The sequence below is a fragment of the Lemur catta genome, chromosome 6 (genome assembly GCF_020740605.2).
Source record: "Lemur catta isolate mLemCat1 chromosome 6, mLemCat1.pri, whole genome shotgun sequence".
NCBI lineage: Eukaryota > Metazoa > Chordata > Mammalia > Primates > Lemuridae > Lemur > Lemur catta.
The window spans coordinates 12,962,406-12,975,021 of record NC_059133.1 but is presented as its reverse complement, the minus strand read 5'-3'; the positions used below and the strand labels follow the sequence as shown (position 1 = coordinate 12,975,021).

Sequence of the window (12,616 nt, the reverse complement as noted above, 5' to 3'; positions counted from 1 at the left end):
ACAATTCTTCATTCAATCATCTGGCAATTCTTTATTCCACTTGCATAATAGAAGCAACATAACACAGATTGGTTAAGGCGCAGGCCCTCACAGTCAGATGGTGCCCAGATTTCAGCTCAGCCAGTTGCTACTAGTGGGAGAATGCTGATTACTTTAACCTTTCAGAGCTTCATGTTTTCTCAAATAAAATTATGTTAAGGATAAGAATAAAAGAAGTAGCTTACAGTGCTGTTAGTCCTAGCACAAAGGAAGGCTCATGGATGTCGGCCAACCTCGGTAATAGCACTTGGGCCTCTTGAACTTGGACTCTGGAAGCAGACTGGCTTGGTCCAAGTCTCAGCTCTGCCTCATACTCACCATGTGATCATTGTCAAGTTACTTACTATGTCCATGCTGAGTTTGCTTGTCTGTCAAATGAGTATAATTATAGCACTAGTTTCATTATGGTTCAATAATGGGTTCATTATGGAGCTAAAATAATTTAATGTGCATAAACTACTTGCAGCAGTTTCTGGCACATAGTAAGTGCTCTATAAATTTTAGCTAATATAATTCGTCAACAAATATTTATTGAGTACTTTGTATGTACCAGGCACTGTCCTAGGAGCTCAGGATATAAAAATGAATAAAATAGGCAAGTCTCATTCTGCCTTCACAAAACTATGACTGTTATTACATTCTTAATAATGTCTGTTCACTTCTCAATTCCTGCAAGTAGATTAATAGCACCTTAAAGGCAGGGTATGTGTTTTGCTCGCATTTGCATTTCCGGTGACTGGCACTGGGCTGGACGAATAGTGCATGTTCAGTAAATATTTGTTTAATGAATTCCAGGCACCGCACTATGAATAGGACAATGGTTTTCAACCAGAAATGATTTTATTCTCTCTAGGGTATCTGGCAGTGTCTAGAGCATCTTTGGTTCTCATAGCTCAGGGGATTGGGGAGAAAAGGTGATGATGCTACTGGCTTCTAGGGGGTAGAGTCAAGGGATGCTGCTGAAATCCTACAGTACACCGGGCAGCCCCCATAACAGAGAATTATCCAGCCCTAATGCCAATAGTGCCTAGTTCAGATGCCCTGGAATAGGAGATCAGAGATGAACAAAGCCATGTAATGACTCCTTCCTCCCAAAGCTCTTGTCTAGAGGGACCGTGGGAGCACAGTAAGTGCTGTGCAGGGGACAGGACTGTGAGAACATGGGGAAGAGGCACCTGAACAGCTAAGTCTTCTGGCAGGGGTGATGTCTGAGCTGCATCTTCCAGGACACGTGTGAGTATTGCAGAAACATCCTGTGTGTGCTGGGAGCAGTTGCAGGGCTTCGGGGAAATGAGAAGGGAAGGGAACAGCATGAGCAATAGCTTGGAAGTAAGACGTAGTTTGGTTTTGTTAAAGTGCAAGAACAGAACGAGAGTGGGGAGCAGAGGCTTGGGCAGGTGTTCGCGGGGGCTGTGGGAGGCGTAATGGGGAGCATGGGCATGATACGGTCTGCCAGGATTTCCCGAAGTCTCTTTTCTAAACACTATTCCTTTAAGATGTGCCGACCCCCCAAAAAAAGTCCACACTCAAAAAAGAATGAGAAAGTACTGAACAGCACCCCCTCCCCTTTTTGGAGATTTGCAAGACACACTGGTATCATACAGTCTCTGACAAACCCTGCATTAAGGAAACTTGATTTATTTCATTCATTAATAATTTATCCCAGAGTCTTCCAAAGTTATTTGACCATGAAAACTTCTTTCCCAGACATCTATCCCCATGGATTCTCTGATCCCACTCTGGGAAGAGCCACAGACTATGGAGAACTGGTTGCTGACTGTCTTTAAGAAACGCAGTGGCTGGATTTGTGTTTTATGACAATCTCTCTGGCTCCTGTGCGGAGGTGGATTCAGTGGGCAGGAAATGTTTATCCGTGCTGTTAAAGCACTTGTCACATTGCTGCGATTTATTGATTCCTTGGCTGTCTCCCCCACTAGACCTTGAACTCCTTGTTGTAGGGAGCATATTTATTAATCATTGTCTCTCAATGCCTAGCTCAGCCTGGCAGATAATAGGCACTCATTACATTGTGGGTTTTTCTGAATGAATGAATGGATATTGTTTTCAGATACACTAGACACTGAGGCTGAACAAGACAGATGCAGTCTGTTCTCACACAGATAACGGACTGGCAAACATGTAGTAGGCACTTCATACACATTTATGGACTAGTGGACGACTAGCGTAGACAAGGCAAAGGTGGCGAGGATCAGAAATGGGGCAGGGCCTACGAATCTGCAGTTTTAAACTAGCTCCTTTGTTACTTCTAATGCCCAGGGGCCTACATTTGGGAACCACTGTGCTGCCAATCAGAGATGATGTCTCTTTAATCAGCCAACTGAGATCAAGGCCCCCACCTTGTCATACTGGCTGTTCCTGACTCTTGCTACTCTGGGCCTCCAAGCCCCTGGATTCACTGTTTTGGAGCTGCCACCTGCCTTTTCTGATCTTGCTTTGATCCTTTAAATGGAGCTTAGAGCACTATGGGTCCTTTATAGCCCAAACTCTGTTGGGAGCCCTCTCTTTACTCAACACTGCGTGGGAAGCGTGCTTCTGGGTTCTGCCTGGCTGCACTCCCCACGCGGCATTTCCCCTCCCTCATAACACCACGCTCCTGGGAACACAGGAGTGGCTCAAAGACACCTATGAGACAAAACACATTTCTGTTTTAATGCAGGCTGTACACACAGTAAAGCTCTGTTTTGTTTTTGATGTGCAAATTGAAATGAATAAGAAGAGGATGAGGAGGAGGAGAGTGGGAGGAAGATTGCATGGTATTTTAACAGAGACTGGGAGACTTTTCTTCTTTCTGTCCTGGACAGAATTTTCTGTGGAAATGTTTTTAAAGGCCCTGATTGACTGGACTGGTCCATAGAAAATGAAATGATTTTGCTAGTTGGCTGGTCAGAGAGAGAGTAGATGGTTGTGATATCTACCTGGTGGTTCTCAGATTCTGGCTGATGGATAAACTTTGCTGGAATCATCTGAGGAGCCTATGAAAAAGTCATGCCCAGCCCTCACCTGAGATCTTTTGAAGCAGGATCTCTAAAGGTAAGGTACAGGAAAGAGCATTTCTAAAAATATTCCCTGGAGAGCCCGATGTGCAGTCTGGATCGGTGGGTGCTGGGCTAAGGTGGGTGGGTGATGGACCGTTTCTTGGCTTGGCAAAGTCTCATTCTCTCGTTAAGCCAGCTCTGACTCTGTCTCCCAACTCCAAATCCAAACTCAGGGTCACCCACCCCAGGCCGCCACAGGTCATAGTCCTGGCACCCTTTCCCTTCCATTCTCCAGCTCAGCTTATGCACTGAAGGTCGTTCACAGTCCTGGCTGTCAAACCCTGGTCTGTGACACCCCAGGGCCGGCTTCCCTTCTAGCTACACTGCCTGTGAATAATGCTCAGTACAGATATTTCTGGGCAAGGAAGAAAACCAATTTTTCCTGCAGCTGTCTCGTGGGATATACATTTCCCATCATTACGGTTCATAAGTTTCCTGATCATGGGAACATTACATCAACACTCAACTGATTTAAACAGGTCATCTGTTGACTGACTTTTTTCCCCCATAGCAGAAAAAAAGTAGTGGTGAAATGTCTCCTATTTCTGTTCAGGAAAAGATGGAGGATTTTGTTTTATTCCCTTTAAATTTCATTCCCAAAGTTTAAATAAACTTGTCTGGCAATCAATCTAGCAATCAAAAGGAATTTTAAACTATCCTGATTCTCTTGAAGACCAATAAAAGAAGTTCATTTTACAACCTAGGGGTGCCTAGAATTCCCTTTAATCTTTCCCTCTGTTCTCTCTCCCCTCATGGATAATCTAGAGCCCACCCCTCATGAACCGCCCCCCCCAACTCTAACTAACACCCAACCCTTGTACCTTTTGTTTTTGTTTCCTCTTGACTTTCTTTTTCATCCCCAGGCCTGTCTCTCACTCACATTCTTTTGAATTTGTATCATAAAACCCGGAGCACTGGAGTAGCAAGCCAAAACTCTGCTAATTGCTAAACAAGTAAAAAAAATACAGACGCTAATAAATCTTGTCTCCTTCGTGTGTGTGTTTGGGGTTATCCTCTGTACTCCAGACCACAGCCCTGTAGACAGTGCCTGTAACAGTATTCCCACAGCCTTCCCAAGGCAGCATGAAAGCACCCAGACCTCCTGCCTCTCCTGACTAGAAGCTTCCTCCCTGGCTCTCTCTCCCCTTCTCCTCTTAAGCTCTTCCAGCCCCATTATCTGCTCATTCTGGTGATTCATATTGTGCTTCTGTGCTCTGGACTGATATCAACAGGAAAGCAGTGTGACTGGCTGAATCAGCTGAGTCCCAGCTTAGCATTTGTATTATAAATGTCAGGAGGAGAGAGCATGGCTTGGTTTCATGTCTGCTTCCTCTCTCTTCTCTGTTAGACACGGTATCTTCTCTCCTTCACTGGGACCCCTTTCCACCTCCCTTTCTCCTCCATAGAATCCCACTCATTCATAGTTTGTTGTAACTTAGAGTAAAATATCTTTGATATGATTTTTCTCCCATAATCATGACCACGGCATGATTCATCATCCAAGCAAGGAATGGCCTGAAAGAAAGAAAGAAATAAAAGTCGTGGTTCCATAATAAGCAGATCTACAGAGGAGAGAGGATCCTCTCTCTTTAGTCTCCTATCTGGGAAGTAAGTTATGGGGGTCCTTACCCCCTGGGCCTGGATTACTGTAGTTCAGCACGTTATCTATATATTTGACATTTATTGAGTTTGTATAGTGTTCCTGATACTGTTCTAAGTGCTTTACACCTACCTATTAACACTTTAATCATCATAACATATTCATGATATATTAGATAGTTATTCATATTGTCCCCATTTTACTGATGAGGAATTCCAAGCTCAGAGAGTTTATGTAACTTAGCCAAAGTCACTCAGGTAATGAATGGTGGAACCAGGACTTAAGCCCAGACCACTGACAGAGCCTGTACTATTGGCAACTATGCAACACCTGCTTCTCTGTCTTCTAATCCAAGCAGCCAATTGGATTCTTTACCAAGAGATAGCGGTAACAGTTATTCTGGTGAAAGCACTATATTTCTGCAGCCTGAAGAAGTAACGACTTGGTAGAAAAGGAGATTTGATAGCTAATATGTAATAGAGATGGAATTGAGGCCAGATCTTCTTCCTCCAAATGCCATGGTCTTCTAACATTAGGATAGTTGAAGAATTTCATCGGTGGTGACAAGGAAAAGCCTTATGTCTATCCGTAGGGGGATTTCCTGAATTCTTTTTCTCAAAAAATTTATTTCGGCTCCCCTAGGTGAGTCAGTCAACTGTGCCACATTTCCTCTGCTTCTGCTTTCCGCTATTCTGTGCCATGTGCTAGAAAATATTCTCATTATTTCACAAGGCCCTAGTGAGAAATGTAAGTAAAACAGTCCTCATTACATAGATTAGAGGACTGAGGCACAGAGGATATTAGTAACTCTCTATGATTGCATAGATAGTAGGTGGTAGAACCTGAATAATTACTGAAAGGATCTTGGAGGAGAAAGACTTGTGGTGATTCTTATTTACATCCATAGAGACTTCCTTGAAAAGCTTTGTACTGACTATAAGAATAAACATGGTCTTGAGTGATTAAATCTATAATTCTATTTTCTTTTCAGTATCACATTCTTTCACCTTCAAAGATGCCTCTCTCATAGCTGTTTTAATTGAATAGGGTTAGAGAAGCACAGCAAATGGAAAGTTTTCCTTTTATGAGCTCTGGGGACTGTTCACCTAAAATGTGTCTTCCAGACAAGATGATGTCATGCAGATTAGGCCTATCCTTAGAGAATGATAACACGTTCACTGTGAGTGAGTCACCTTCCTTTGGGATGTCAGAATTAGGCAGTATCAAATCCAATAAACACTGATAGGCTGGAAAGAATTCTAATGTACTCAATGGGTCACAGAAATTTGGTGTCTAAGGCAGGGGAAACAGTAACTTGGATCTGTTTCTCCTCTAATTAACCTTGAAACTCATTTTTAACCCATGCTTTCAAATATATTAGGAAATAGGAAATAAATCTTCCTAGCTGACTGGAAAAGGGATTTATTTGGAGCTTACATCAGAGTACCTTAATTCCTGTTTGAGGAATCGCCACAGTACGCTACACCCATGTCACTGAATGCACACACAATTCTTCTGCTTGATGATGAAAGTACTCTTGTGATAGGATTTATTATAAACTGATTAGTTCTAGGGACTTAGTTCTTGGCTTCAGTTGTCCGGCCTTGTGTGTGCAATTTTTCCTCTCTCTTCCAGGGCCTTGGGTTTAGTAATTTCTAGGATTCTTCCTAAGATATTTTTGAATACCTAATTGGATGTATGTATGTCTGTTCTGAAGCCCCAGAGCTTCATGAATTCCAAAAGGAAAACTTCAGATATATTCCTAGTGTTGATGGGATTTATCTGCTGTCCATGGTGCTGAATCGTACAAGTCGTTAGAATTCTAAATGTGGATACTTCCAGCTGGAAGCAGGGAAAGAAAAAGAAAGAAAACCAAGTATTTAGACTTCATGAAGACTTGCAGACCTGGGAAATAGTGTTTATCCATGTGCTTGTGAACAAAATGAACACAGACAAGATTAGAATAAACAGTATACCTGTAGAAATTATATATTTTGTGAGGGAGAGGCACTGTTTGTCTTCTTTAGCCTTATATCCCAATAGCTGTAATATTACTTGGCCCAGGGTAGATTCTCAATCAATATTCTTTTGAGTGAAGGGTGAACAGATTTAGCCACAGTGCTCAAAGAAGTGAATATATATTTAATGTTCATGAGTAAAGTTTCTGGAATCAGACTGCCAGGGTCTCTGTCCTGGTTGTTTTGCTTACTAACTGCCCTGGACAAGTGATTTCAGTTTTACCTAAAAGGACTACCTCAGAGGGTTACTGTGAGGATCAAAAGAGTTAATGCACCAAAAATGATCAAAATTGAACCTGCAACATTTTAAGTGCTATGTATTATTGTTATCATGATTACTACTCCTCTTTTTAATTCCTGTTAAGGAGATTTATGAACAATATACACAGCTATATAATAATGATTAAAATGTATTGAGTGCTTATTACATACCAGACATATTAATTTACTAATTCCTTACAATGTACATGATTTAGGTACTATTATTTATTTATTTATTTATTTATTTATTATTTATCTTAAAATGAGGAACCTCATAGACTGAGTGCATAAGTAACTTCCCTGAAGTCACATAGTAATTTTAGAACTCAGATTTAAACCTAGGCTATCTAGAAATCTGGTCCCTTATTTAGACTTCATAAAGCCTAAATAAGACTAATAAGTCTAAATAAGACAACACTTTACTGCTTCTCAATATTTGTATTCCCCAATGTTGATAATGAAGGAACAGCCCGAATAGGGAAGGGGCATTTTCTATAGGTGATAAAATGGTGTTTCAAAGAGAGTTTATAGGCTCAAAGAGAATTTTTATGTTAAAAATCTTTCTTCAATGTTGAGCTATAACAGCCTCACATAAAACAACATGAATTTCTAACATTTTAATCTTTTTTTCTTTGAGGGGGTAGAGGTAAAAGGGATATTTTCCATCCATTTCCTAATTAGTACTATTAGCATTTGGATCCTAAACATATGCTATGCATATTTTACCTATTAATCTTAATGCAGAGATTAGAACATTTTATGATTTGGGGTTTACTGTCTTCACCTCTAATCTGGTTATTGAAAAGATTTTGATAGTGCATTTTAAGCTCATTAGGTCAATAGTCTAAATTTGAATACTGAACATTCTTCACTTGAAATTCCATTTGTGCACTAGTATAATAATCTGTAGTTCATGTCCAACCAGGATGAATGTGTTTACCCACCATTGTTTTGTATCCATTTCTTTTCAAAATTATGCTTCTTTTCAAAGAGATCTGAATTACATATACTATTTGCAATTTGCAATAGGAGCCTGGCATGAAAAAGAAATAATGAAAGCTGCATTAATATTGTCCCAGAAAATAACTGGTAATGGTGCAATCAGTTTTCTCAGGGTTATTTCTTTTCTTCCAGTTTTGACTGCTCTACTCCCATCCCCCTAAATGGGAAAAATGCTAAGCACTTGCTGATGGCTGTTGGGCATGGACTAAATCACCTAGAGTACTGTGGCTTCACAGAGAAATTGGTTTATACCTCTCATTCTGCCAAGTTGTCTTCATTTAGCCATATTCATACGAGGCTCTTTTCTCACTAGTCAGTGATAGGAATAGCTATGATATATTTTTAGTGAGAAATGTACCAGGAGGCTCAGGTAGTAGGAGTCAACTTTTATGGAGCACTTGCTATTGGCCAGGAACAGGCTAGATTCTTTGCTACATTGTCTAATTTAATCCATGCAATAATCCATTATAGTATGCACTGTGATTGTCCTCATCATATGGATGAAAATAAAACAAAGCACAGAAAAATAAATTAACACATCCACAGTCATACCTATTAGTTATGAAAATTTCTGACTGGGATTTGAAGCCAGGCAGTCTGACTCCAGAGCCAATGCTATCTGTCTACTGCCTTCTATGTACTCATGTCTTTTGGATCCTTACAAATCAGTTCAATAACACTGAATTAGACTTTATTTTGTGCCAGGGACTGCGCAAGACACCAAGGATGCTAAGATAAATAAGATGTAGTCTCTGCCCCTAAGGTACTCATGATTTAGTGTGAAGTTTGTTGTAATAAAGGCAGAGAGAGTCACAGAAAAGTAGGTGGCTGCCTCAGAGCAGAGAGTTAGACAGGTCAGGTCACACTCCATGGAGAAGGTGGCTCTTGATCTAAGTTTTAAAATGTCAGAGGAAACATCATGTGCAAAGGCATGGAAGTGTGAAACCACATAACAGTTAAAACAGGTGAGAAACAGTATAGCATGGTAGTTACGGTATAGCATGGATGGATGCTGGAGCCAGTTGGCCTGGGTTTGAATCCTGACTCCACCTGGTGACCAGTGGCAAGCTCCTTAGCTTCTTTGTGCCTCAGTTTCTCATCTATGCAGTGAGGATGATAATATTAGTAACTCCCTGATAGTGCAGTGTGAGGATTAAACAAAGTACATATAATCCTTAGATGCAGCAGTCCCTGGCATATTATAAGTGCTCTATGAGAGTTGTTTATTGTTCTTATTACCCATAACCTTTGTTATTTTGATATCTATTAACTCCTTATTGTTATGTTAGTAATAATGCAGACTAGACTGGACCACACACTATAATTTTCTTTCAAGTCTCTCTAAGCTTTCCAGAGGCATGAACACAGTTACCAAACTTCAGTTTTCTCACAAAGCAGGTTGGCAAGAAATGGCCTGTCCATTCTGCTGAGAAGAGCCCATCCAATTACTGCAGCTAGGGACTTCCTCTTGAGGTACGATTTTACTCTGAGCCCTGAGAAAAGAAGGAGGAGAGGAAAGGATGGACAGGTGTTTTATCGAGGGGTGAAACCAATGAAAACGGATCACTGCCCTGCTCTCCAACAATGGCATCATTGGCCTGGTGGGACACAAGAGGTGTCAGGGTGACCCTGCTCTTGCATGTGCTCAGGAACTTGTCTTCAGGAGCAATTATCCCCTCCCAGTGCAAGGTTTCTCAGAGCCACAGGTGTCAGGTGTGTGGGGACCAAGCCTTCTGCAGATCCTCCCCCCTTCCTCTCAAGCGTTCCTTTGTAGATTTTGTAATAACAAAACTCAGTGAAAATTGCATCCTGGTTATAGCTCCAGGAAACATGAGTCTTAGGTTTGACATAAATTGAATAATAATCCCTGCAGGCACTTGTATAGTGCCTACTATGTGCCAGACACTTTCTAACCATTTTATTTCATCAACTCATTCAATTCTCACAAAAGCTGAGTTCACACACACACACACACACACACACACATTAGTCAAGCTCAGTTGGGTTATGCTGTGATAACAACTACTGCCAAATCTCAGTGGTTTGTTTCTCACTCATTCTCTATGCTCATTGTAGGTCTGTGGTAATTCTGTTCTGCCCTGTCCTTACCCCAGGATCCAGGCCTCCAGGCTAAGAGAACAACCTCCATCTGAAATGTGTTTCAGATTTCATGCCAGGGAAAAGGAAAGGGTAAATCACTCTTTGGCTCTTAAAAGCTTCCACGTGAAAATGATGCAGTCATTTCTGCTCACATTTCCTAGCCATACCTGATTTCAAATGGGATTGGAAGACACGTCTTATGTGCCTAGAAGGAGGAGCATCAGAATATTGGTGAACAGCTCTAATTACTATCACAATATACAATTATCAGCACTTTACAGGTGAAGAAACTGAAGAACAGAGAGATTAAGTAACTTCCCCAAGGCTACATAGTTTGTAAGCGGCAAAACTGAGATTTGAACTCAGGCAGTCAGCTCCAGGGATTGCTTTTACCTGCAGGCGTTGAACCTGTCCAAGTTTTAGTTTCTCTTTGTGTAAAATGGGAAAAGAAACTTTTCTTCTGTACCTCACATGGGTGCACTTAGAAGTCATCCATCCATCCACCCATCCGCTTTTGCAGTAATTGGCACACATACTATGTGACAATTATTGTTCTAATTGTTGTGAATCTGTGGTGAATAAGACAAAGTTCCTGTACTCATGGAGAGTACAGTCCTCTGTGCCCCATGAGGCACGGAGTAAAGAATAAAATACATAAGGGAATGAATCAGGGAACAAAGTAAGGGTAAATGCTCTGAAGTCAATATAACTTAGTGATATTGCTATAGACTGAATTGTTTCCCTCAGAATTCACATGTGAAAGCTCTAACCCCCAATGTGAGGTGTGTAGAGGTGAGGCCTTTGGTAGATAATTAAAGTTAGATGAGGTCATGAGGGTGGGGCCCTCATGATGTGATTAGTGGCTTTATAAGGAGAAGAGGGTCAGGTGCTGTGGCTCATGCTTAGTGCGTTGGGAGGCCGAAATAGGAGGATCACCTGAGGTCAGAAGATTGAGGCCTGTTTGAGGCAATATAGTGAAACCCCTACCTCTACAAAAAAAAAAAAAAATTTAGCCAGCTGTGGTGGCTTGTGCCTGTAGTTCTAGCTACTCAGGAGGCTGAGGGGTGGGTTTGAGCTCAAGAGTTGAAGGCTGTAGTGAGTGAGCTATGATTGCACCACTCTAGCCTGGGCAAGAGAGCAATACCCTGTCTCTTACAGAAAAAAATAGAGAAGAGAGAGAGATGTTGCTCTCTCTTTGCCATGTGAGGACGCAGTGAGAAGGTGAGAAGGTGGCTGTCGCTATCCGCAAGCCAGGAAGAGAACCCTCAACAAGAACTGAATCAGCTGGCACCTTGACCTTGGACTACCCAGCCTCCAGAACTGTGAGAAATAAATGTCTGCTGTTTAAGCCACCCAGTCTATGCAGCAGCCTGAACAGGCTAACACCGATAAGATACAAAGTGATTGGAGAAGGTCCTTTAGATTGGGAGCTCAAGGAAGGACTGTCTCCTCCAGAAGTGACATTTGAGCTGAGTTTTTCAAGGTAAGACCTAGGAAGTAGTGAGAATGACAAGTAAAAGGCCGATGCAGGAATGAGCTTGGCAGGTTTGAGGAACAGAGAGTGCAAGAGCAGCTGGAGTGCACCAATGACGAAGCAAACGTCAGATAATGAAGCTGCAGGGGGAGCCAGGGGCCAGATTGTAAAAGAAAGATAATACATACCAGGGATTTTTCAACCTTTTGGGGCAGTTAAAACCCCCTTTGAAAATCTGCTGAAAACAATGGACAGGTTCACCAGCATAGGCCACATTCATACAACATTTTGCAAATAATATCAGGTGTTTTGCAGCCCCAACCCTCATGTCCACCCAGATCCTAGAGTGGGAACTTCTGAAAAATACAAAGACGCTTCGAATAGAACATAGGGACAGGGGAGGGAGAAAGCAACTGCCATTGCAAGATTTCTCTGTGCTAGAAACTGCCAGTTACGATGTATTTTTTATTTAATATTATATATTTCATGATTCCATTTTATAAATGATGAAACCAAGATTCAGGGAGGCTAAGCGACAGCTTTAGGCTAATGAGGTAATAAATGGTAGAGAATTTGAATGGAGGTCGGTTTCACTCCATCAATGATAATATTATTATTAGGTGCAGGGTCTAGTTTTACTTTGCCAAGGGCATTTTTATTATTAGGTGAAGGGTCTGTATTTCAACCAGCCAAAGCAGTATCCATTTCCTTTCTCAATGGCTGTAATTGAATAGCAGAGCAGCTCAGATGCTAAATTTCCATTTCTCACTGATTATAATGCCGGCCTTTGTTACTCCCAGCAGAGAGGTGAAATACAATCCCTATACCACACCAATTAAGGCAGTTTCTATTCACATGTTCTTCCTCTGTGTGGATGCCAAGCAGATCCACTCCAAGACTCTTCCAGGGGGTTAGTATTCTGCTCAGAGGAGCCATTTGCTGATCGTTGTCTTTCCTAATTAGGGATCTAATGTATTGCAGCCGATCCTTGAACGAGAGGAAGATGGAGACCTGGACAGGAGGTGTGACCATTCATTTCAAGGTAAAATTAGCTTTGAAGCCACTT

The 12,616-nt window shown here is 41.6% G+C and overlaps 1 long non-coding RNA gene across 5 annotated transcripts in view; it reads left to right on the top strand.

Moving 5' to 3' along the window:
* Positions 1-2,873: 2,873 nt before the first annotated feature.
* Positions 2,874-12,616, top strand: part of LOC123639325 — a 49,875-nt gene continuing 40,132 nt past the window's right edge. For 3 of the 5 annotated variants that reach the window (XR_006735686.1, XR_006735688.1, XR_006735689.1), the window contains exons 1-3: positions 2,874-3,090; positions 11,235-11,559; positions 12,514-12,592. This is a non-coding gene — a long non-coding RNA (uncharacterized LOC123639325). The remainder of the gene's footprint in view (positions 3,091-11,234; positions 11,560-12,513; positions 12,593-12,616) is intronic. The other 2 variants (XR_006735687.1, XR_006735690.1) reach the window with 1 other exon arrangement.